The following is a 26760-nucleotide window of genomic DNA, read 5'->3' as shown; positions in this document are numbered from 1 at the left end:
TTATTTTAAACAGGGCTCTATCCAGACTAAATGCAGAACGTTTTATCATAAATTATTTTAAAATGATCATGATTCATGGGTTCACTTGATTGTGTTCTTGAGCCTGTGTCATTTAATTGATTTTATATCAATACAAATACAGGGACTTCAATCTAACCTCCATAGATATATTTCATAATTTCATAATTTAAAATCAATCTAGTAATAATCAATAGTTTAGTTCATAATTCAAATAGAGCATTTGAAAGTTGACGCAGGTAGACTTTCTAGCTTGTTATTTTGCTTTCAAATCCGCAGGCGTTCAATATAATTTGATAATTGCATTTCAAAAGCTGTTCAAATAAATTTGATTGGTTTGACTGTGTACTCTGTGTGCACCCAGTCTGCACACTTTACAAAACTTAACAGCTGCTTTATGAGCTTCAGTAGTTTACAAGTTGTTGTAATTACTGGGCCTAAACTCCTTGTTTAAAAAAAAAAAAAAAAAAAAACATTTAACAATCTTTGGATTACGATTGAAATCAGTGATGAGGAACTTACATCCTGTGACTCATTGCTTTTGATGGGCTTCACTTCAAACCAGATGAGCCGTAGCCCAGGGGCACGAAAAAAAACATGAAATGTCTTTGAAAAACTGGCATCACAATGTACTTCAGACTAAATGGTGGGTGTGTGAGATGTCACCTGCAGCACACACACGGCAGCATGTTGCATCTTGCACTTAAAATACTACCCTGCTTCATAATATCGTTTATTTCACCTCCTCACTCCCTTGTGGCATTTCCTTCGAAGAATATATCATTTTTTACTGCAGTAAAAGGAGAATATGTCATGATTTTCTGCTGGTAAAAGCAAATTTAATAGGAATACTTTTTAATGCCAATGGTAACGTAACAATTTCAAATTAAGAGCAAATGAATTGGAACAAGTAGAAAACTATTGCTGAATTGTGTTTATGTTACTGTCACGGGTTCGTTTCAAAAATGGGGACAAATGATGGCACAATCAAAAAAAAAATGGCCATGGATTGGCATTTTATTGCACCGGAAAGTCAGCAGACATTGAGCGAAAGTGCATGAAAACCATTGAAGTAATATTTTAGTTTTCCAAGCATTAGTGCACCAAATGATAGCTCGCTAAATAATATACAGCAAAATGAATTGCTTCCCACCCGAACACATGAAACATCATTGGAATGGCCAGGATGTCCTCGATGGAGGACACTGGGACTTAGTAGGGTATCTCCAATGAGTAAAAAGATATAAATAAAAATAAATGTCCTTTACAGTGGACACAAATGAACAAGCTATGCCCAATAGGATTATTTCAATGAACTCCAGAAGTTCACTCGTATTCCCCCTATTTCCAGGAGAACCATGGACAGGACTCCTCCTCAATGCTCCTTCAGGACTGCGAGGCTCCCTCAACGTGACGCCCCTTCTTCACCTCCTACTTCCCAGCCTGGGAACGGAAGCGCTGAGCCCAGCGGAGAAAACAAGCAGACAATCAGGTAGACTGTAGCGAAGGAGAGGATCGGAGGGGAAGGGGAAGGGCGGAGCTAATGCATTAGTCACGCCCTCCCACGGAGCGGCGAAGATAGCCAAGCTTTTAGGAAAAGTCAACACGTCTTTATTTGTGTGTTTGTGTGAGCATTTCCTCCTCCATCAAAGAAAGAGAAAGGATGTGTGTATTTATGCGTGTGTGTGTGTGTGTGTGTGTGTGTGTGTGTGTGTGTGTGTGTGTGTGTGTGTGTGTGTGTGTGTGTGTGTGTGTGCTGAAAGACGATCTGATATTAAAGCGGGAGCGAGTACGATGTTGAAAGCTGGACTCGGGGCAGGGCAGCGACACGTCCCAAAGGGAGGAGTGGATGTTTTCGGTGTCCAGCTTGTACATGGGGGTTCCTGTCGGCCTGCACGTATTCAAAGCCGCTCCTCTGAAAGCAAGTCACACTAGGGAGCTGAAATTTCAAAAACATGTAAAATTTCCAAATGCAGTCATTCTGACATTTCTATGTGATTGCAGCTGGACGTGAAAGATTTTATGGACAAAAATAATCATTATCCAAATTTTGGACCATATAAAACCATTATACTTGCAATGTTTGTGATGCATGATATTGATTTTCCTGCAATTTTTGCAACATTTTGTTGAGCGGCAGTCAGAATATGTCAGCAGGCAGAAAATTCTTTGTTGACTTATGTTTCACCTCAAGACAGTAGGTGGCGGCAGAGACCAGTCTTGAAGTGGCGACAGAACATTCTATTTTTCATTTTTTTTGAGGGTGTTATTAAATTTAATCTAAATGAACTGATGCCACAGAACAATTTGAGTGGTTGAAGGAAAAAAAAATCATAACTAAGTTGAATTATTATGCCTTTAAAAGCATTTACAAAATTCGGAAAAAAATTGCGATGTGTATAGTTTGCAAAGTGTGTGCACATGAGTTAACCATAATAAAAAAATACTTCTTTTTTTTTAACATGCTAAATATATTTGAACTCTTACTTGTTTTGGCCCGACACCCATCACATGATCGGAAATTGGGCCCGATCGCATTATTTTTTGGAAAATAATTTTGTTAAAATGTCACAAAACAACAAAACAATCCGAAGGTACACAAACTTTGCAAAAACAAAACCGTGTTTTATACCGTGTGTTTTATTCTACACAGGGAGCTAATGTGAAGCTAGCATAATATAGCAATGATAAAGTCTATAATATAAAATTTTAGTATTTTAATATTAAACATGTGAGCATTTCTTGTGGTAGAAAGGATAAAGATGTGTTTAACAAATAATTAGTACTAGTAGTAGTACTCCACTAACCGCATGAAAAGATTTCATGTTGGAATTTTTTTTCTTTTATTTGCCACATACAAAAGCCTGAATTAAGAATTGCAACGCAATCGTGGTTGCAGCCTGGACTAACAACCATTTTGCTTAAACTACTTTTGATTGTGTTTTTGTTGCGTCAACTGTGCGAAAACCAGCCGCTCCGCTCACAAATCCAAATCTGACAGCCATCCAAGTTCACATTGGTTTAGTTTGTTTGAATAACATCTGCTGAAAGCCATGCTAAAAATCAAATGTTTGCACTTTTGGAACATAAATGTTTCGTTATTTTTTCTTCATTTCCCCACCACATTAAACTACTCAACAACTTAATCATCGCCATAAATCAACTTGAATTCACGCAAAGCGAATCTATTAAAAAAAAATATGTTCTGGGTTATGTTCAGTATTTTAGGATGCCCATTCTAATATCCAGTGGCGATTCTATGGGGGGGGGGGGGGGGGGGGGGGGGGGGGGGGGGTCCGGGGACTGGTAAATAAATCATTTACGTTTTGAGAATAGAAGCTACATATTATTTGAATACTAATTTAAAGTGCTTTATGACCATAAAATCTGTAATGGGATAGAAAATCAATGCTAATGAATTGTAGCATGCACGATGGGTTAGCTGCTTTGCTAACTGGTTCAGAAATACTATTAATATTTTTCGGATACTAAACAGGATTACATTGTTTTGAGGGATCTCAAAATACTTAAATATCAGAAAAAAAAAACAAGTACATCGGTGATAACAGCAATTAGCTTGATTAGCATGTCTGCTGTCATATAGTTATTTTTTTAATTCTTCTAACTGGTTAGCCCGCTAACTGGTACAGAACAAATTTTAAAATAAATACTAATATTTAGTTGAATACTACACTGGATTACGTTCTTTTGAGGGATCTCAAAATACTTAAATATCAGAAGAAAACAAGTACTGTACATGGGTGATGACAGGAATTAGCTTGATTAGCATTTCTGCTGTCATATAGTTATTTTTTTTCTTCCTCTAGATCAGTGGTTCTTAAACGGGGGTGCGGGTGCCCCAGGAAGTACTTGAAGGAACTCCAAGGGGTACTCAAGATTTTAAATAAAACAAACATGCAAAAATCCTTTGAAAATAATTCTTAATTGTTTAAATCTCTTTTATAATCCCCCAAAAATGCCATTTTGAATTGAATACACAATAAATTGAATGGATCAAAATTTATTTGTAATTATTTCTTTCTTTTCAGGTCTGAAATATTATGTTGATTTTTTGTGGACAAAAATGTATTACAAATTAAGTTTATGGTTTGTTTTTTGTGAACAGATCTCTACTGCATTCCCAAAAGAAGATGCTTTATGTTTAGTACAAATATGGACAAATATTTATTTATTAATATTTCTTTTAGACATGTATGAGTCTTTATGTTGATTATTTTTTCTGTGGACAAATATTTATTTATATACATACTTTTTCTAGACGAGGTCTGACACTATATATTGATTATTTTTTGTGGAAAATTATTTTTAATAATTATTTCTTTTTGAGAACAGATGTCTTTTGTGATTTCATACTTTAGTTAAATATTTAGTAGTTTTTAGTTGTAAGAGAGGGATATGGAGAGAGAAACTGCATTTTGCATTAATGCTATACCATAGTTGAAATATACATTTAAAAGAAAGATACATTTGAAAGATACATTTACATTTTGCCTCGCAGTTAACACAAAATGAAATTTGTCCGCTTCAGTTCCAAAAGCACAAAATGGACGTCAGGTTATGTCGTATCGTGGCGCTTTTTTCCGTCCTGAAAAAAGTCTTGTTGAAGCTGCAATTTCATTAAAAGGTCGGACATGTTTTAAGAGCTCTTTGCGGTCGCATTAAACCATAAATCTGTCATGTCACTCCCTGCCGTTTTCTTAATGCTTTTTCTTTACGGAGCTCATTGAATGATCTGGTCTGGATTTAAAGAGAAGACCGTAGAAAGGGATGTCCTGCTTGATACTTTTACAGTGATTAAAGTTTTGCTCTTGAATCGCGGACACTGATTTTCCTTTTTGAACATTTGTATTCCAGTGGTTAAATCATTTTACAATAGATTACTGTCACAAAATTTGTAAGTGATTTTTTTTACATGTCTTTAGAGTATGTATATATGCAAAACGGACAGAATATACCGTATTTCTGTGAGTGTTTTGCTTTCTGATCCGAACAATGATTGGCTTTTATCTTGAATCTGTGCTCCGAACATCTGTGATGTCATTTTCAATTGACAGCAAATGGGGAAAAAAAAACAACTCACGTCCTCACATAAACGCGGATTTTGTTGCTGAATTCAGAATTCTACAACCAAAACAATCATCACTAAAGTGGCCACATAATATAATATAATATAATATAATATAATATAATATAATATAATATAATATAATATAATATAATATAATATAATATAATATAATATAATATAATATAATCGAATTGAATTGAATTTTGAACCCTTCCTCTATATATTTTTATGTATATAATGGATGTAATGTTATTTTATTATGTATATGTTTGTTATATATAAGTAGTGCTTACTTCACTATTTTGTTAGTCATTTTTAATATGTACATGAAATTTTGCTGTTTTTACCTGGGGTTTTGCACGCATTAGCTTGCCCGCCATACGACGATTTCGCCTGACGATCCCAACTCCAGAACGGATTAATTTCGTATAGCGGGGGTCCACTCTAGTGTGCTAATTAGGTGGTCGTGTCTTTGACATGATTTTACTTGGGTGAAATTTCAGCTCCCTCCTTTCAATATTTTCTCATTGATGTGAAAAAACCTTTGATGTAAAGATCAAAGGATCAAAATACCGCCCGAGGGTTAATCAGTCTATGAAATTTCGCTGTCCAAAAATGTCTCTCTTGAAGGCTTTCCAAGCCTTAGTAGTGAATCATCTCTTTAAGCGTATGCGTGAGCATATCCCCCACGACAAACAGCGTTTTAGGGTATTTATTATATTTCTTCATCTCGTCAATGATTTGCACGAGTGGCGGCTAATGGCTACAACATGTGCTAATGCGATTGCGAGCGCTCGGAAGTACGTGCTCCGTCGACTGTCCCAATTCGCAGAGAAGCGTATGAGGGCTCGGGCGGCCGAGGGTAAGGGGAGCGCGCTGGCGGCGGCGGCGGCGGCGCCGTGTGTGGACGTGACATCCCCAGCTGGCCGGTGACATCACTGCGGCCGGGGGCAGGAAGTGAGGGAGTTGGGAGGGTTCGGGTACAGTAGGTGACATCAGAAGACTCCGTCTGGGTCTCTGCGGCTCTCCAGCTGGGTAAACTTGAGACAAAGGGGCCGGGGAACACTCACACACACACACACACACACACACACACACACACACACACCCTGAAGCCCGGCCGGGCCACTCAGCATCCACCCCGCCAGCCCTGCCTTTGTCTCCGTCCCGCCACCCTCTCTTATCCGCCTCCTTGTTTGTAGACACGGGCTGCCCTCTCGCACCGAGCATGCCATGTGTTTCCTCGCACTGTCTCCCTTTAGCTCACTCTCCCTTTTATGTGTGTTTATGTTTGTGTGTGTCTGCTCCCCATCCGCTCGCACCCCGCAACCCCCTCCTCCTCCTCCGCGTTATACAAAGAAACACATTTACGCAAGCAAATTTTCAAGAGGGTACGCTGGAATCTCATCCGTTCGACGACGGCGCTTAAATTGACGTTTTTAATGTTTGAAATCATCAGTCGCGGTTTTGTGTTCGAGAGAACCGCTGGGATATTTTGTTCCGGTTAAAAGTAAACATGGACGTTTCCTCGATAAGCCAGTCGTCTAGCGTTTGAGGTACTTTGGCGCGGATATCCAAAAAGCTTATAGGTATGCTCCATCAAATCTCATCTTAGTGAATTCCCTCTTTTGGCAGGTTTCCAGGTACAAGGCCCTCAAACGAACAGAAAATATTTGCAATTTACAGTATAGACGTCCTCCAAAAACATTTCAAGTTATCTATCTATAATAGTTCCAACCGTGATAATGATGTGGAATGGTGGGGAGAGGATATTGGGAAAAAATTTCCAAAGTGTTGATGAATGATCTTGAATGATATGGAATCGATTTGAAAGCTAGGGAATGAAGGGATTGGTGTTGAATGATGTGGAATAAATATACCAGTGAAAAATGTGGATATTCTGTTGAATAATAGGCAATGATATGGAATGATGCGGGGAAAATAAGGAATGATTGGTGATATTGAATTATATGCAATGCTATTGAATGACATGGAAATATATTGTGATATAGAATTGTACTAATAGTTTATTTTTGATAAAAATACATTTCGTATATGCCACTAAATGTTCAAATCATTTAATAACGACAAAACAATTGAGCGAAAAAAGAGAGGAAGCTGTTTCTCTGCAAAAGTCGGGGCACAATTCAACATTTTCTCCTTCCTGAATTTTGAAGCAATCCTGCTACTTTTCTCCACATCGCGTTGTTGAATGATATGCAATTGATATGAAAGCTATGGAATGAGGGAAATGGTGTTGAATGATGCGGAATAAATATACTAGTGAAAAATGTGGATATGCTGTTGAATAATCAGCAATGATATGGAATGACGCAGAAAAAATAAGGAAGGATTGGTGATATTGATTTATATGCAATACTATCGAATTACATGAAATTATATTAAGTGATATAGAATTGTACTAATAGTTGATTTCTGACAAAAATACATTTCGTATATGCCACTAAATGGTCAAATCATTTAATAACCACAAAACAATTGAGAAAAATGTGGATATGCTGTTGAATAATAGGCAATGATATGGAATGATGTGGAAAAAATAAGGAAGGATTGGTGATCTCGAATTATATGTAATGGAATTCTATCAAGTGATATAGAATTGTACTAATAGTTGATTTCTGACAAAAATACATTTCGTATATGCCACTAAATGTTCAAATCATTTAATAACGACAAAACAATTGAGCGAAAAAAAGAGGAAGCTGTTTCTCTGCAAAAGTCGGGGCACAATTCAACATTTTCTCCTTGCCGAAGTTGGAAGCAACCCTGCTACTTTTCTCCACATCGCGAATGTGGTGGAATGCATAATCAATATGGCCGTAGCCGTCTCCCCTGTGTGCACATAAACAAAAAATGTAGCATTCTGTTGGTTCTTTCCGAGAGCGAGAGCTCGCGATGGAGCGAGCTGCCACTCAAATGCGGCGGCTGGCCCGTTTCTTTGCGCACATCTCCGTTTTTCAATGCGAAACACATGTTCACGTGTGGGTGGGAGTCATGAGAATAGCGGAGAGGGTATCCATGTCTCGATATGAAAACAGCCAGTCTGTCCATCTGCGGGAACATTTAATAGCGCACCAGCAGACCTTTTTCCCATTCTTCCCACCCCTCCCTATCTTTTATCACACATAAGTTTTGATTCCCTTTGTCGGCCGAGCTTCTACCATATAACCGAAGGCGCATCTTAATTCCGTGAAGCAGTTCGGCATAACCGCGTGCTTCCGTTTACATTTTCCCACATGTGTTTGGGAGATTTTGTTATGGTGTGATGAACCCAGTTTGACCTTTTTTGGACCTAACTCCAAAAGGTATGTTTTAGCACTGAAGCGTGATGGTGGCAGCATATTACTTTAAGGATTGTTTTTTTCTTCAGTTAGAGTTCTGAATACCACTCAAGCGCAAAATTTTCGGGCTTTCGCTAAAAGACAGAACTAAAAAGCCTACTAGAACAGCAGAACTTTATTTGGTTCTCATCAGATGTACTGAAAAGGGTCTGTGTGTTTTAAACTTTGCACAGTTAACTAAAAGGTATTAGGGCTGGGTAAAATCAAGATTCGGTAGTGACAGCCCTTAAAGGTATGTATATAAAAATATATCACCAAAAAAGGCGACCAAGTCGGGTAGTCAACAGGTAGATCATCGTTTCGCAATTATTCAGTGAAACATTGGACTACATAATCAATCGAAAAAAACATTTAGGTAGTGACAGCCCTAAAAGGTGAAAAAAAGAGAAAATATCACCAAAAAGGCGACTAAATCGGGTATGTCGTTTATTCTGCGTTTATACTTTATAAATAGGTAGATCATTTACGGAATTATTCAATAGAATAATTGACAAGATAAATAATTGTAAAAAGATTCAGTAGTGACAGGTAATACATACCTATTAAGGTACGTACAGTATGTATATAAAATATAAAAATATTTTTCCAAAAATTGACCAAGTTGGGTCGACTCTATAAATAGGTAGATAAATAGTGGAATATTGGACTAGATAATCAATCAAAAAACAATTCAGTAATGACAGCCCTAATAGGTATGTATATTAAAATACATCACCAAAAAGGCGACCAAGTAAGTCGACGCTATAAATAGGTAGATCGTCCACACAATAATTCAGTGAAATAATTGTCAAGATAATCAATTTTAAAAATCTTCAGTAATTATACCCCTAATATATATATATATATATATATATATATATATATATATATATATATATATATATATATATATATATATATATATATATATATATATATATATATATATATATATATATATATATATATATATATATATATAATCTGTTGTAGCATGTTAGCCCTATTTTTGAATATTGGAGGACCACTTGGCTTGAGTGTGACTGAAAGTTTTTTATGCAGCATTTTTGAAGTGTGATGGCGAGTGCGCAAAAAAGCAAAACGAGGACGTGGGCGAGAGCCAAGTGTGTGCTTGCATTAATACGCTCTGCTGTTGTCGTTAGAGTTAATCAAGAGCTTCCTGCACCCAGACAGACGACCAGGGGTCGATTTGCGGGCAAATGTGATACAGTGAAGCAACCAGGACAATAGCAGAAATTGGTGTGCAGGGTAGAAAAAAAATGTTTCATAATTGCCTTTATTATTGTTTTGAACCATAAGTATCATTGAAACAACTTGTCAACCTTTTTTTTTTCTATGATGTACCCCCTACAGCAAAAATCATTTATAGTTGAAAAAGAATTCAAAGAGATTGCTGTCTGTTATATTCAACTTTGGATCCGTAAAATCAGGCATATTTTATTGAGTAACTCCACAATCTGTTTTACCATTTGTATTCATGCAAACTTAACAAAATGAAGGCACACAACATTTTTCAAATAAGACCTATTTTTATGTTTCAATTGATGTGCTCTTAATTTGAAAAGAAAGCCGTACTGATTGTGTCACGACGTTGAAAAGCTCTCAATTATAAATGGCTTGCAGAAAATGCACTAAACGCATCGCTTTTAAAATTCTATAAAAAATAACGAGAGCAAGCCTTTTTATTCAGATGTAGGTGAAAACTATCAACTCTCCGCTAACAACCCAGGCAAAAACAAACGCCTGTGACTTATAATTTGACATACCTTGCAAGTAATACTTATTCCAATGTCCGGACTCTTAAAAAAAACATAAAAACACATCCTTGGCACGAAATGAATTAATATGGTCAAGGCTCTCCTTGAAAGAATTTTTTGTTAACTCTTTAATACTGAACATTATTACAAAATATGTGCACCCTCTGTCCACCAGGGGGCAGTATCATACAGCCAAGATTTTCCAAACAAAGGCGGTTAAAAGTCGCCAGTAAACTGCAGTAAGATTAGTCTATCACTGCAGGTGATAAAGAATATATGTCTGTGAGTATTGTTATCTGTCTACATGCGTTGCTCCACCTTTTGTGTTCAAACATCTGGGACTTGGAGGGTTATAACACCGCCACCACGATGCTAGCTGTTAGGTTGTTGATGGTGTTTTGAATCATCTTTGTTTTATATTTAATTTGTTTTACGGCACTCGCAACTATCAACGAGTCAGGTGGAGTGAGCTCACCTTGCGGAAGGCCGCTATCCCAACGTGAACCAGCAAAGGTGGGGGACGTCACGTGACCCCCCAAGGGCAGGTTGAGGGGACTGGAGGAGCTGGCACCAGAGACGCACATCCTGGAATGTGGAGAACAATGACGCACGTAAGGAGCGCTAAATCATCCGCGGGACGTTTGGCATGTCGCGCATCGACAAAAGGCGGACATCTGCATGCGTGTTATGTGAGTGTGTCATGCCAGCTGGGAGCGCTTAGCAGCATGTGGCCAAGGCGCCATGTATGGATCCATTGGGCAGTGGATACGAAAAACACACACACACACACACACACACACACACACAATAGGGAGAAGAAGTCCATCATGCAAGTGTCCTAAGAGCTCAGGAGACTCCAACCTTTCTCCCTCCTTTTTCTCCTAGGTGTCTTTTCTCATTCCTTCTATCATTTTTTTTTGACCATCCTTGTTTCCTTCTGAAGCATTCAGTCCTGCTTCCTCAATTTTATTCAGCCATCCATCTATTCTTCCTTCCTTCCTCCCTTCCGATGGCTTTGTTATCCTTTGTCCATGAATCCTGACCTCCTTTTTACTTTACTACGGTCATATTTTCCCTTTCTTCCTTTCCCCTCCCTCTCTCCCTCCCTCCCTCCCTCCTTTCATCTTTTCTTCCTTCCTTCCTTCCTTCCTTCCTTCCTTCCTTCCTTCCTTCCTTCCTTCCTTCCTTCCTTCCTTCATCCCTCCCTCCATCTTTCCTTCCTTCAGTCCTTCCTTCCTTCCTCCTCCCTCCCTCCATCTTTCCTTCATACCTTTCCTTCCATCCTTCCTCCCCCCCTCCTTCATCTTTCCTTCCTTCTTTTCCCCTCCCTCCCTCCCTCCCTCCCTCCCTCCATCTTTCCTTCCTTCCTTGCCCCTCTCTCCGTCCCTCCATTTTTTCTTCATACGTTCCCTTCCTCCCTCCCTTCTTTCATCCGTTCCATCATTTCTTCCTTTCTTCTTTTCTAACTGCCATCCTTTTTTCCTCCATCACTACCCTTCCTCCCTCCCTCTATCTTCCCTTCATACATTCCTCCCTACATCACTTTTTCTGTCTGTTCACACTTCCTTTCTCATAAGCATCTTTGTTTTCATTCCTCATTCATACATCCTTGTTTCTTTTGATCCTTCATCCTTTCACCCTTTTTACCTTCAATCATCCCCCCATCTCTCCTCCACTCCTCCTTTCAATCCTTTCTTTCTTTTTTAATTTACGGGATATTATTTTGCCATTTTCAGCAGCTAAAAAGTCAACATTTTGTTCATAACGATTTTGTTACAATTATTTTGTGCAACTTGAAAACAAATTTGCCACTTCCTGTGACAAGTGAAATAACATAAGCATTCAGGGCTCATTATACAACCAATGACGGCTTGAGTTGCAATCACATGACCAAACCTATTGTGAGTGGTGGTTGGTCTTTCCTCGAGGTGATGTCAAGAGAAAGTGGAAAAAAATTACGTTTTAGAGATAATAACTGTAGAGGAAATATATTTTATCTACTAAAATAAAACTGGACAAAAAATATTTTTTTACAGCGAGAAAAATGCAAAATGAATAAAATATCACTCAGACCTCATGAAGTAAATGTGCAGGTACATCTACTGTTGGCCTAGCATTGGTTCATGATGTGGAAATCAGCTTGTGAAATCATTGCCCTCTCCAGCACCTTCCCTTCCAACAGCTTCAAACTTTTTTGGCAGTTCCCGTTTTGCGTCATTTTTTTCATCCGTGCCCTGGGCTTTGCAATTGATAGCCGCCTCCCCCCTCCGCGCCCCACTGAACCCCGGCCAGCCCCAGCTGCCTGGCCAGATGTGGACGCGGAGGCAACAGGGAGGCGAAGGAACACTGGAGGACAGGGCTCGGCCACCTCCTGCGGGAAGACCAGAGAGAGGAAGAAAAAAAAACAGAGGAGAGGAGGAGACTGGACCCAATGGCAACACATCGACAATGTCGATTGTTAAACGCAAAAGGGAGGCGAGCGTGACTTCTTCCCATACCTGGCCTTCTCGTTAGAGACCACCTACCCAGACCGCCCCCCCTTGTTGGCAACTCCCTCGAGAGCCAGCAGAGGATAATTCAATGTTTCACCAGCTTCACAGCACTTTTCACACTTTTAATCACTACACGAGCGCAAAATGGCCCTCAAAAAAAAAAAAAAAAAACAAAGTTCCAGAACATGCGCTCCGTGGGCAGCAGGCTTGATTTATGTGTCGGGCCCACGCTTGCACCGTTCTCCCCGGGGCCTGTCTGATTAGAGATAGGGGAGCGAAACCATGCGGTCACACACCCCGCCATTTGGTTTTCATTACACACATGTAATTGCACACCACACACACACACACACATGCTTGTGCAATGCTGAACTTGCAGGGCAACTCCTTGTTTGTGTTGTGAAAGTGCAGGCAGGGCATCGCCACCATGAGCAACAATTATGTGCAATAAGGAATTTCTTTACGCAATATTCATGGTGTACAGTATTCATTAGAATTCCAACTGTCAGAATGCGAGAGGTCAGCTAATCTTCTGGTGCTGAATCTAAACTTAAAGGCAAAATTAACCCTTGTGCAGTATTTTGACCATTTTTGGATCATTTTCTTCCACATCATTCTGGGAGTATTTTCGCCAAGGGATGGCAACTAAGTGGTCGTAACATGTTGAAATGTGTTGAATAAAAATGTCATTCCTCCTTTCTAATGTTCTTCCCAGTAAAAGCAATAAATGCTAATGACTTCTCTCCTCAGGCTTATTCTTAACCACATCCCCTTTTGAAAATAGAGCAAAGGATGTCGATCTTGTTAGTGCCATCAGGCCCAGTTGAACTTTTATACCTGCTTGCAAGACGGAGCCCCATGCTGTTTAACACCAGTGTTAATAAGAACCGACCGTAAACACCACCGCATACGGCCGCCTCTCCGACCTCAATAAGACCACGCGAGGAAGCCCGGGGGCGGCACGCTTCATTTAATTCTAACCCTCAAAAAAGGCTGATTTGCTAAGCTAATCTCATCTATTTGCAGCCCCTCATCCCCATGACCCAGACGCCTCAACCCTGAGTGACATCAGCATCCCGCAAGTCAAGCAATGGCTGGAAGCACGTCACAGCCCCAGGAGAGGTCGCACGGACCAAATTGGAGCTCTGATAGGTAAACCAGATGCATGGACACACATGCCACATACACACATGGAGAGAAGAACTCTAGCCCCTCAAGAGAAGTTCAAGCCGTTATTAAATTAACGTTTTGCACGGCTTGTAATTCACCAACACATCTCATAAGATTTGTATTTATTGCTCACGGGTGAGAAAGTTTGTTTACGTATGTGTGAATCTTTCAAATCTGCCCTCATATTGTTATTTTCAATGGAATATATCAAGATAAGATTATGAGTATGTCCCATGTGTACATTGCAATGTTACGTTGGAACTGCTTTAATCTTTTTCTATGAATGGTTTATGACCAATGAGGGTGTAAATAATGTGCAAATAATGCCCTGTCCCCAGAGTGGGGCTCGTGGACCCCGAGCAGTTAGTTTACTTAGGTTCATGAACGTCCAGGTCATGAACCTCCGAAGGAACTTAAAAGAGTAAAATAAGTATCTTCCTTGAGCCAATTAGGCACACTAAGGGCCCTAAGGTTTATTGGGGTCTAAACTAGGAGGTGGGAAAACCAACATGTGACCATCAATTCTCAAAAATATTTGCTAAAGTTCTCCCAGCGACTCAGGAAACCCGTAGGGGCCAATCGAGGCCTAACAGGACCCCAAAGATTGTTGGGGCCCATCAAAGCTCACGTAAAGTTTGGCGAGCCCCAGTAGAAGCAAAAAAACCATCTCGGCAACATGGGAGCATCACAGCTTACCAGAGTCCACAAGAATTGACATGGGGCCTCGGACAACTCCAGCAGGAGCAAACAAATTGCACTTTTCAAGGGCCGATCTCGGCTTACTAGGGTCTCTAAAATTTGTTGGGGTCCAGTCGAGGAGCCATCATAACCAACATGGTACAAGAAAACTCGTAACAGGGATGACCTAATCACATAAGGAAACCTCCTGGGGTCAATCTTGGATCTACCAGTTTTAACATGAGGCTACTCAAGCCATCTAGTGAGCTCACTAGTGGCCCAACACAGCTTTCGATTCTCCTACTAAACCCCAACAAGAGACTTGTGAATCTTTCCAAATGACAGTAAGAGTCACCAGGGGGCATTTTTACAAGTTCTCCGAGGGGCCCTATGTGTACGTTTACAACCTAGTTAAAGTTATTGGTATTCGAGGGTGCCATGTATGCTGACCCTCTTCACTCATAGTCATGTTATTCAAAAATATATTGCATTTAAAAAAAAAAAAAAGCTAAAGGCTATTGACATGCACTGAAACTCACCAAGGGACCTCGAAAGGTGACTCGGGGGCACTGAAGCCCACCAGGGGCCAGTAAAGCTGACCGAGGGAGGTGGGGAGGGGGTCCCCAAAGCTGTGTTGTACATCAGGGATGTGGAGGAGACAGATCACACTCTGCTGAGCAGCTGTTGATGTCTGACAGGAAGTGCTGCACAGTGTTCAACGTGTGCTCGAGTTGTGTGTGTGTGTGTGTGTGTGTGTGTCCATGACGGCAGGTCACGGCTGTACAGCCAGCAGGAAGTGACCCGAAACACGAATTGCACATGTAGATTGAAGCCGTAAACTCTGTTCTCCACATCATTGTGTAGCATGCATGTAGTCAACTATGTTCAATACAGTTTACTTACTGTACAGGGTTAGGGTTAGGGTTAGTATTTTGCCACAATGACATCATTCTTGTGTATGAAGGAGTGTACGTGAGCTTGTAAGAATATTTGAAATACTTGAACGGAGGTGCTAAATTTAGCCTACCCTTGACTTTCCCTCACCCCCCCTTCTCCACCCCCAACGCTTCTATTTTGAAACAATGGACCCCCCCCCCTTCCCCCCCGCCACTCCCCCATATCACACACACTCACTGGACGCTCCCGGTGAAGGTGTGTGTGTGTGTGTGTGTGTGTGTGTGTGTGTGTGTGTGTGTGTGTGTGTGTGTGTGTCCATGTGGCCTCTGGAGTGCCATAAGGAAGAGCTCAGGGCTCCTGTACTCACTTAGCAAATGTCGTTTCTATGGCGATAGAGACACAGGAAGTGACCCCGAGGGGACTTGGGCTGATAAATTCTCCGATGGCCAACCCTGACTGACATTACGACCCCTGGGACATATTATGTAAAACTCGCATTTTAATGATGCCAGTAGTAGATAGTAAATAGTGCTACATTAATATGAATCAGGGGCTAATTTACATAAGCCCCGCCCCTTGACATGATTAATTAGGGTGATTTCCTGTGATGACCATAGTCTGGTCACCTCAACGCGCGATCTGAAACAGCATTGTGCAAATGTGGTGTGTGCTGGTAGCATGCCAAAGCCAAAAGGTAAGCAGAGCTGCACAGATAAGAAAATATGCTCCAGCTATATCAATGTGGTGTGGACTTCAGTGGTACCTTAGCTTTGGAGCGGCCCTAATTGAATGTTTTCAGTTCGTCCTGCAATACAAACAAATTCATGTTCCAATTAATATTTTCTTAACTCATTCAATCCCAAAGATGTATTTTTACTTTTTACTTTTTCAGATATTCAACCTCAGATACTTTTTTCAATTTTGTTCGGCTAAAAGAAGGGTAAAAAAAATGACACTGAGTAATCGATTACTTTGGATAATTAAGTACCAAATTCATCAAATATTTCAGTAACAATTATTTTCATACTTAAGTAATAAAGTCATTACTTTAGGCCCTATAGTACAAAAGTAAATGACAAGGAACTAAAGTAATCGATTAGTTGATTAATACCAGCCATTTTAGACCGTGCTATAGCCAAACACTTGAAAATGTTTGAGAATAAATAATTCTTTAAATAAATAAATGAAAAAATAGCTGGTAAATAATGTCTTGGATGAAAGTAAAAAGTAATCGATTAATTGATTACTTCAGTACTGAAATACTTAAAGTAATTAATTAGTTCAGTGCATATAACCGAAACCAATCAGTTTCTTACTTAACTGCCACATGTAATTCATTAAATTAGTACTTTAATACGTAAAGTCATTCATTACTTTAGTACTTTTCATACCTAGAGTAATCAATTACAGTACTTTGGCGCCGAATTCATTATTTGCGTAATTCTTAATTCACCAGCCATGTTTAGACCTGCCTCAGCCAAAGACTTGAAAAAATATGTATATAAATACCTGGAATTTAATGTGTACACTCTTAAAAAAAGAAAGAAGTAAATAGAAAATACTTCCTTTCCTGAATTCCTTTCCTGATTCGCTAATACCTGCAGAAACCCTGTTGAAATTTCACGTACCCCCTCAAGTGTCTTCCCGTAAGAAGCACCAGTAAAACTGGGCGCCGTGGCTATCGGTCCGTCTGCCCTCTTACCCCTCCCGGGCACGGTAGCGCACAAACAAACGCTGACAGGGTGAGCCGAGCTTCTTCCTGTTTTCCCCGATGGCTGCGGCCTTGACACACTTGTCACCTCGATAGAAAGAAAAGACGGCCGTTATCGTCGTCATACGTGAGCAAGCGTCACAGCGGCTCATTAGTTCCTCCTCTTTTGCCTTCACTTCCTCCTTTACCCTTACGCACACAACACAAGTTCAAGGCACTGGATGGAATCAGAGTAACATCCCCACAATGTGGTGGTGGTGGAACTGTTCCCAGGGGGCGCCATTGAGCAAGTTACGGCTGGCCGAATGGTTAAGCTAAAACACCCTAAACTGATTCCCATTCATTGTCGACTGTCATATTTTTTTGGGCCACCATATCCAATTGTGGCCCTGGAGACAGGAAGTTAATAGGAAGTGGCCTATTTAAATAGGAAGTTAACTTACAAACGCCAAAAAAAGTGAAAGCGTTCGACATGAGACACAACTGGTGATGGCAAAACGAAGCTTCATGAAGCACTTGCTGTATTTTCTTACCTCTCGAGCTGCTGTCAAATTAATTTAAATTTAAATTTCATTTTTGAATCAGGAGTGCCATCTAGAGGAGTCATAGAATATCAAAAATGCTTCATGAAGCTTCATTCCTCCATCACGACTTCCAACCAAATGCCTCTTGACAAAAAAAACGATGAAAAAAGAAAAATGCTTAAAGAAAAAGTAAAACATATCAAGAAAAGAAAAACATGCTAAAACAGTACAAAATGGAAAAAAAATTAAAGAAATAAAAACGTGAAAGGAAGATTTTTCTTTGAAAAAAAAGTTTCGATTTTTTTTGCAATGAATGACCATGTTGCTGTTTCTCCCAAAAAAAAAGAAAAACATGTAAAGTAGGGTTTATGCTTGATAATAAAAGACCATGTATTTTTTTCCCTGAAAAACTAAAAAAAAAAGACCATGCGTATGGTAATATATGGCGTTTATTTTTTTCAATTTATTTAAAAATAAAGACCATTGCATGATTAAAAAAGACTACCATGTATTGTAAAGCATTTAAGCAAAATTCAAGTTTCAAACATTAACAAAAGAAAAAAACAATATAAATCAACTTTCAACAGATGTTATGGACTTTTTACAGCGTTTATATGTTTACAGCTTAGTCTGAAACAGAAAAAAAGTTGAAATAGGGTGTCAAACTGTGGTTAGGGTTTTGATATATAAAATAAAATGTCCGATTTTGAAGACGTATACTTGTTCCACTTCATCTTTGTGAAGCGTTTGGTTGCACATCATTAATTTTTCATGAGCACATCAGCAGACGGCTGGCAGATAAAGATTCCTCCCCGCTTAACTTTGGCCCCCAGCATCTTTTCCTAAGCAGCCGCTTCCTTTGCTACACAATTCTGTGCGCAAGCGTGTGTGTGGGCGACCATCTTTTCATGTGGCAGCATTCCAATAAGAGCGAGCCAGCGAGGGGTCTCCGTCCCACATCCCTCTTCAATCAAAGACAAACACTCGCGTCCGGCCAGGCTGGCCCACGCTATCTTTCTCCTGCCTCCTTGTGCCAGATGCAAACACCCCTTGCTTCTTCGCCCCCCCCCCCCCCTCCTCCCCCCTCCCATCCTTCAATCCCATCAGGGCTCCTTTGCTTGCTTTTTTTTCCCCTTCCCATGCACTCGTCCTCCCACACTGGTTCAGCACCCGTGCATCACATTGTCTCCTTGCTCTTCATCTGTCCCCACTTCCTGTGTCCTCCTCCTTGTCCCCCCCCCCCCCCCCCTCGCGACGTGACTTTCAGCACGGAAAGTCGGGCCGCTGCCAAAATCTCGGGCAGAGCGGACCAAAGATGTCCACTCTCATCCGGGTACATTCTGAACTGGGGGAGGAAATAGTGGAAATTCAAAGTCAAGGTCAAAGATAATACTAATACACCCAGTGTAACGCCACCTGAAATATAAATCATCACTAGTAGCTTCAAGTCATCAAAATAAAAAAATGAAATCTATTATTGTATACGACACTATTAACAGATAAACACTGAGCTTAAAAATGGGGAAAATAAATGTATAAAACACCAAATTTTGCAATGTTTTTATTATAATATACTTTTTATTTTAATTTAATCATTTATACAATTTATTTTTATATATACTTATATTATTTGCTATTTAGTATTTTTAAAAATAAATTTAATAAAAAATTAATTTAATTTATATATATATATATATATATATATATATATATTTTTTTTTTTTTTTTTTTTTTTAAATTCTACTGCCGCTTATCCTCACAAGGGTCGCAGGCTCGCTTGTGCCTATTTCAGCTGGCTTCAGGCAGTAGGCGGGGACACACCCTGAACTGGCTGCCAGCCAATCGCAGGGCCCACAGAGACGGACAACCGTTCACACACCCAATCACAACTAAGAACAATTAAGTATGTCCGATTCATCTGCCATGAATGTTTTTTGAGTGTGGGGAGTAAGCCGGAGCACCCGGACGCAACCCACGCGGGCTCGGGGAGAACATGCAAACTCCGCGCAGGGTGGCTAGTTCAAGAAAATCATTACATAATAACCTGAGCCGTACCTATCGAATGGAATGAAATCCTCCGGTTGAAACCAAAGCGTCCTTGAAAGATCATCCCCCTAAGCCGACAATTGCATAAAGCGCCACAACATCTGCGCAATTTGCCCAAACGTTGCTTGTTTTCCACTTGATAGCAGTCGGAATATTTACAGCAGATGGGGGCATCGCGCTCGTGACTCAGCAGAGAAACACTTGACAGTGAGATCGTGGGAACGCCACAAAAGCGCAAGAGGGCGGGAGACTTTGCAGCTGGTACAGGAAATTGATGAAATGATGCCAATGGAGGGCACACACACACACACACACACACACACACACACACACACAGCATATTGAGGCCTTGTGTGCAAGTTATCAAAAGGGAGGACATAGAGGACCATCTCTGTCTTTGTGTTTACCCTTCATCCAAACAGTAAAGCATCCACTGAGGCTAATGGGCTCCTAATCTACTCATGGATTACACAATCGGCATCAGTATTATGAAAAACACACTGCTTAGTTCCATATGTGCGGTGTCTCTTACTTACCAAAATGGAGGCTTGGAAGAAAAATGTGTCCCCAAAACGTGATAAATGTAATCGTTTCAGGCATCAAATCAAGGTTTAATACAGTTAATGTCGAAAGCAGAGACGAATGGTTGCATATCTATTTAAGATAGACCCATATGTTATTTTAACCCCTGAGGGAAATTTTAAACCAAATTGGACTTTTTTTATGATTTTGGTGTGTGGTATCAAAATAAAAAGAATACAAAAAAAACACACTAAGAGGCTAAAATATTGAATAGATTGTAAAAACATGACAACTTTCAATATGCCATGCAGCCATCCCTTTTAAACGTTTGCAAATGGGAGGTTGAGAGTTCCACCCTATAGCTGTCAAATTTAGCCCATGTCAGGCCCATTTACTGCCATTCAAAATTGGAAATATTGTCAATTTGGACATATTGAAAACCCAATGTTTTATTTGGTTTTCCCCCAATTTTTGCATTAATCCTTTCAATGGCAACACGTGAACGGGGCTCAATAGAAATGTTTGTGTTGATGGCCAAAAACCACCAGGTGGGGCTAGCGGCAATCCTTTCAATGACTTTGATGATCGGCTTAGCCTGGGGTCCCATGATGCAAAAGTCTTCAAAAGTCATAAAACTCTGATGACATAATATATTCCTATTTCAATTTCATGAATATATACGTAAATATACAGCGTACTTACTTTTGCTATTATTGCATTTTTACAACTTTTGTACATAAAAGGTTGCCCCCACATGTACAAATGTATGGATAGGGCTGATGCCACTGAACATTTTGCGGGGTTGAAAGTATATACATATTTATATTTGATGATATTATGACCCTTTCAAAGTCAGCCCATTTTTGGCGATAATAAGGTCAGCCTAGTGAAAAATCCCAAAGGTTTACAGTCAAAAACCTATAACCAAAATTTGGAGGCCATGTTTACATTCGAAAGAAGGAAAAATATTGGGATTCATGTTTTTTTAAATATTAAAATATTTATCATGGAATGATTCGGTCATGCTGCAAGTTGATATGGCATGACTCCCTCTTGTGACGCTTCTAAATTGCATAGTTGTTTTTTTTAAATCATACTTCCGAAAAAAAGCCACCAGTGATGACAATGTCGGAAAAATTTAACAATCACAACAGAGCCAGTAAAGCAACACCTCCCTTTTTCCTCTCCATTACACGTCTGTCAGGTGTCTTCCGATTATTTTTACTTGATTTTAGTTTTGTTTCAAGAACAAGTGCTTCAGTCTCACTTTCATGTGTTGTGATTCACACGCTTTCGTATGAAGTCTTGCTCATGGTTCGAAGCTTGCTTGAAGGGTGACACAACTACACACACACACACACACGCACGCAGTTTCAGATTATAATCTAAGGATATGAAACTAAGGGGGAAAAAACGTTAAATTTTTTGCTTCTTTTTTTTCTTGAACATGTTTTTTATTTTTTTTCCAGTCCAGAAATTTGTTTTCAGCTACTTAAAGTAATCTATTACTTTTATACTTATTAACAAAGGTAATCGATTAACTGATTACTTTAATACTTCATTTGTTAGCAGTCATCTTTAGTCGGACAGTTGAGAAAATAAATGAATAAATAACAGATATTTAGATAGATAGATAGATAGATAGATAGATAGATAGATAGATAGATAGATAGATAGATAGATAGATAGATAGATAGATAGATAGATAGATAGATAGATAGATAGATAGAGTAAACTAGAATTAGCTAGCTAGCAATTATATAGAATTAGCTTGTGAGCTGGCTAGCAAGGTAGATAGATAGAACTAGCTAGCTAAACGTTAAATTTTTTGCTTGTTTTTTTTCTTGAACATGTTTTTTAGTTTTTTTCCAGTCCAGAAATTCGTTTGCAGCTACTTAAAGTAATCTATTACTTTTATACTTATTAACAAAGGTAATCGATTAACTGATTACTTTAATACTTCATTTGTTAGCAGTCATCTTTAGTCGAACACTTGAGAAAATAAATGAATAAATAACAGATATTGAGTGTTTGAACTTCATAAAACGTAAAAATACGTTTTGGGCATTTAATGAGTTAATTGGCCGGGTTTATCCTTGTAAAACTCTGGACTTTTTTATCTAATAATAAAACTTTTTTTTTCATGATTTTTTTTTTTTTTTCAAAAATATCTAACAATAATAGTAGTAGTTCAGACTATCATATTAACATCACAATCACAGTAAAGTGAAGCAGTCTTTCCCAATATTATGACATAATTTGCAAAAAAATATTTTTGTACACACTGCAACTAATTTTCTGTTGTAACATTCAGAGACAATAGAACATTTACAAAAATATAAACAGAACATCAACATAAAAAAAAATACTTCTCATCTTAATTGCTTAGTTGTTAAGTGAATGTGAGATTACAAGTGTATTCACATAAAAATGCAACTTTTAGATTCATGTCATAGATAATACGCGTGTACTTTTGCACGGCGCTTCTTTCAATACAAGACACCAATGAGAAGCGACCAACAATTTCAATTGTAGTGTAAGTATGATAAAGAGGCTTGAATTCATTCTTGTTATGTTGTCACACCTTATTTTTTTGTTTGTTTGTTTAATCTGACCACTGGAATTTGCATTCCCATAATAAAAACACAAAAGATGTGCAATAACATCCAGTAAAGAGTTTGTTTTGGTTTTCTTGACTCGCGTCTCCCTTCTGGCTTCCAGTATCTACTCATGACTAATTGATGATGCCCTAAAAAAAGAATTCTGTGTCAATGTGTGGGCTTCTGCATGCAAGCAATTACTGGAAAGAAACTCAGAGAACCGAGCTTGTGCGCTGTTGCGCTTGTATCCTGAGGTGCTGTACGTCAAATCGGAGTACTTATGCCGAAAAACCACGTCATTGTTCAACAAATGAAACATCCAGTTTAATCACAATGGTAAATGGGAAGCGGCGCGTTAGCACGTCCGCCTCACAGCTAAGGGACCCGAGTTCAATTCTAGCTGGCTTCGGCCTTCCTGTGTGGAGTTTGCATGTTCTCCCCGAGCCCGCGTGGGCACTCCGGCTTCCTTCCCCACTCCCAAAACATGCGTGGCAGGCATATTGGACACACTAAATTGTCCTTGGATGTTATTTGGTGTGTGAATGGTTGTCCGTCCCCGTGCGACCTGCAAATGACTGGCACCAACTGTCCGACCGAGAGAGAGAGAACTAGAATTAGCTAGCTAGCAATTATATAGAATTAGCGAGTGAGCTTGCTAGCAAGATAGATAGATAGAACTAGCTAGCTAACAATTGTATAGAATTCGCTAGTTAGCTTGCTTGCAAGATAGATAGATAGATAGATAGATAGATAGATAGATAGATAGATAGATAGATAGATAGATAGATAGATAGATAGATAGATAGATAGATAGATAGATAGATAGATAGATAGATAGATAGATAGATTTAGCTAGTGAGCTTGCTAGCAAGATAGATTAATAAAGTGATAGATAGATAGCCCCTAAAATGAATTAGATCTTTTGTTTCACACAAATCGAATCTCAAATGAAACAGTTCAAATGGAATTAAAATTTCAATTAGAGTAAATGTATTTATTTATTTAATCGTGTAATAAAAAATGTAGCATCGATTGCTTAGCTGAAGTAATTAAGCCTTTTGTGAATTACTTATTATTGATGAATATTTAGCAGAAAATCAGAAAAAAAAGGTTGACTTTCCAAGAATTTAGAAACCAAGAATTAGAAGTCCTCTAATTCTGGAATGACCCCACAACCCAAGCAGTTTTATGATCGCAAACCAGAAATCACAAAGTCACCATTGTTTTCTTACGGGGAAATTTTCTGTGTCAAAACCACTGGTGGTATCGGTGACGACACAAAAACTGAGTATTATTCCTACACATTAATCTTGAAAAAAATTATTCGTGATAAATCACAATTTCAATGGAAAAAAAATAAAACAAAATTGTTTTTCAAAATCCTTCAGCACTACTCACAAATCAACATAAATACAGTCGTACACGTGTACTTAGGTTTTTGTGTGCTAGTGCGAGCTATCCAGTGATACAAGTGAAAACCACAAGATTTTGGGTGGACTGAAGGTACCCACTTGTTGGTCAATGTGCAAATAGGAAGTTGCAACTGGCACACACACATTTACAAATAATGTTTACGCCCTCACTATTTGTAACGGCGCCCCCTCATCTTATGAGGCAATACTTCCTCTCTGTATGTTTCTTACTGCTTTCCGCCGTACCAACTAGAAGTCTGATGTCATCACCGCCTGATCGTTCACACCTACGCTTGATCTGTGACACTTCACCTCCTTTCCTGGTAAAAATAGTTTTTCAACTTACTTCCACTGAAAAGGTTTTGTCATTTTCGGCAGCCGTTATGAACTCCCCGAAGGAGGTTACTGTAAGTGTTCATCACAGTTGGTTGGTTGGTTGTGACACCAGGATTGATCATTGTCAGGAAGAAGTATGATTAGAATTGCAAACTTTTTTTTTTTTTCCTAACAGTGAATCAAACCGCCACCCTGATGCTAACATTAAGGTGGCGGTTTGGTTTCTTTTCAAATTGAGAACAAATTAATTGGAGCATGAGGCAACTTATGGTTAAATTGAGTTGTACAGACTCCCATGCAAAATGCTGCATGCCCTAACCCTCACCCTAACCCTAACACAAAACAAAGTGACAATATAGATGTAAAAATATGGAGAGGAAAGGAGAAAAGCTATACTTTTGAGCTCAATCTCTGGATTTGTACGACCCTTGATGAAATTTTGTCGAATACTGGTGAACAATGGCGCTACTTTTGACGAGTGTCACCAAAGATAGCGGTACCTGTGGCAACATTTTGTGTGACCTCTGGTGAAATTTTTTGGGAATGATGGCGAACAACGGCTGTACTTTTGACGAGTGCCACCAAAAATGGTGGTACTTTTGATCTCGTCAGGATTCTTTCACTTACAATTTGCCAAAAGGTCACCGTAGTTCGCCAGTATTGTTCTTTTTTTGAACGTGTACAAGATATCTGTGAGACAAGATTAAAAAAAAAAACATTTGGTAGCTTTTGGCAATCTCTAGCGACATTTTGGCATCAAAAGAATTGCTACGTTCGCCTCCTAGTGGGACATTGGGTTTAGGTTTAAATCTGCGAATGATGTTATTAGTTTGGCTGCATTACGTTGGCAAAAAACGAGAAGTGTCAATCGCGCAGCGAAGTTTCACGGTCAACCGTTAACCTTGTAGCTTTAAGTAATAAATCAAACTTATTACTAAAGTTTTGCGTTTCCCACACGCCTTCACGAGGAACCCGGGAAGCGCAACGCCACCGAGGGAGCCGCTTTCTTGGCAAAGCGAAGGAGTGAAAGCCAGAGGGAAGGGGAAGCGTTCCGCATGTGGGTGAGGAACACGTTCTCATGCGCTTCTTTTTTGTTTTCAGCTGCGGTCCGGCCCCACCTTTGAAAAGGAGGACGGGGCGCGAGGGAACGCTGTGGAGGAGATGGGAGCGGTAGATGGGAAGCGACTGCGCTGAACTGGATTGAACCCAACTGGGCACAGTGAGCTCGCAGGCAGATGTTTTCCATTGACTTGTAGGGAGTGTAGGCAGGCTGGAAGAGACGCCTCAAACATGCCAGGACACACAACATGCAAAGGTCATGACGACGCCCCCCCCCCCCCCCCCCCCTCTTGAACAACACGGACTTTCTTTTCCATTCAAAAAAAAGAGAACACTCCCAAGTCATTCGCTGCTTATTTGCAGCAATGAAATGAGAATCCCCTAACTATTCCACATGAACATTTTACGAGCTTTTTTTTTTTTTACTAAGAAGTAAAAAAGAAAAAATTACATATACTTTCACAAACATACCTGGCTAATACATAATACTTATTTAAATGATTGTTTGTATGACAAAACTTCCACTGGGAATGTCCAAAACCCGTCGCGGCGCCACTAAGATGCTGGTCTGCTATTGGTCGGCGTCACGGTTTCAAGATGGCGACAGGCTAAAGATTTGATCTAGTCTGAGTGCTTACAATATCGTGTTTATTGTGAATTTTAGTGCTTAGTTCAAACTTTAAGTGATGTTAAAGAAAGAAGAAGATGATTAGTATGGAGACAAAGTTTGAGCTAATCAAGAAATAGGAAGAAGGCTAGGCTAAGCTAAGCTAGGCTAAGCTAGGCTAGGCTAGCCTCGCTAGGGTTTATGGCCACAACAAGCTCATCACGTCACTCAAAGGTAAATAGATCCTTTCTATATTTTATATTTATGATGTTATTTAATTGAATACATGTATATTATATGAGTAGAACTTACTATACTATTTTGTTTCCAATTGTTAATATGTATATACAATTTTGATGTTTTTACCTGGGGTTTTACACGCTTTAGCTAATTAACATTGGTTTCTATTGCCCACCATACGACAATTTTGCCTTATGATCCCAACTGCTGAACGGATTAATTTTGTACAGTGGAGTCCAC

The 26760-nt window shown here is 39.3% G+C and overlaps 2 long non-coding RNA genes across 2 annotated transcripts; one reads left to right on the top strand and one right to left on the bottom strand.

Moving 5' to 3' along the window:
* Positions 1-1017: 1017 nt before the first annotated feature.
* LOC148415636 (uncharacterized) lies at positions 1018-17257 on the bottom strand. Its single transcript, XR_015867258.1, has 4 exons — positions 17092-17257; positions 16227-16268; positions 10702-10811; positions 1018-1957 (listed from the first exon to the last, which is right to left on the bottom strand). It is a non-coding gene; the product is annotated as an uncharacterized LOC148415636 (long non-coding RNA).
* On the top strand, positions 10733-25940 carry LOC148415635 (uncharacterized). Its single transcript, XR_015867259.1, has 3 exons — positions 10733-10837; positions 13745-13870; positions 25716-25940. It is a non-coding gene; the product is annotated as an uncharacterized LOC148415635 (long non-coding RNA).
* Positions 25941-26760: the final 820 nt, after the last annotated feature.

Source organism: Hippichthys cyanospilos, chromosome 11 (assembly GCF_059441005.1).
Source record: "Hippichthys cyanospilos isolate Australia breed blue-spotted pipefish chromosome 11, RoL_Hcya_1.0, whole genome shotgun sequence".
In the NCBI taxonomy this organism is placed as follows: domain Eukaryota; kingdom Metazoa; phylum Chordata; class Actinopteri; order Syngnathiformes; family Syngnathidae; genus Hippichthys; species Hippichthys cyanospilos.
Note: the sequence above shows the minus strand (reverse complement) of the source record. Positions and strands in the feature narration are given on the sequence as shown.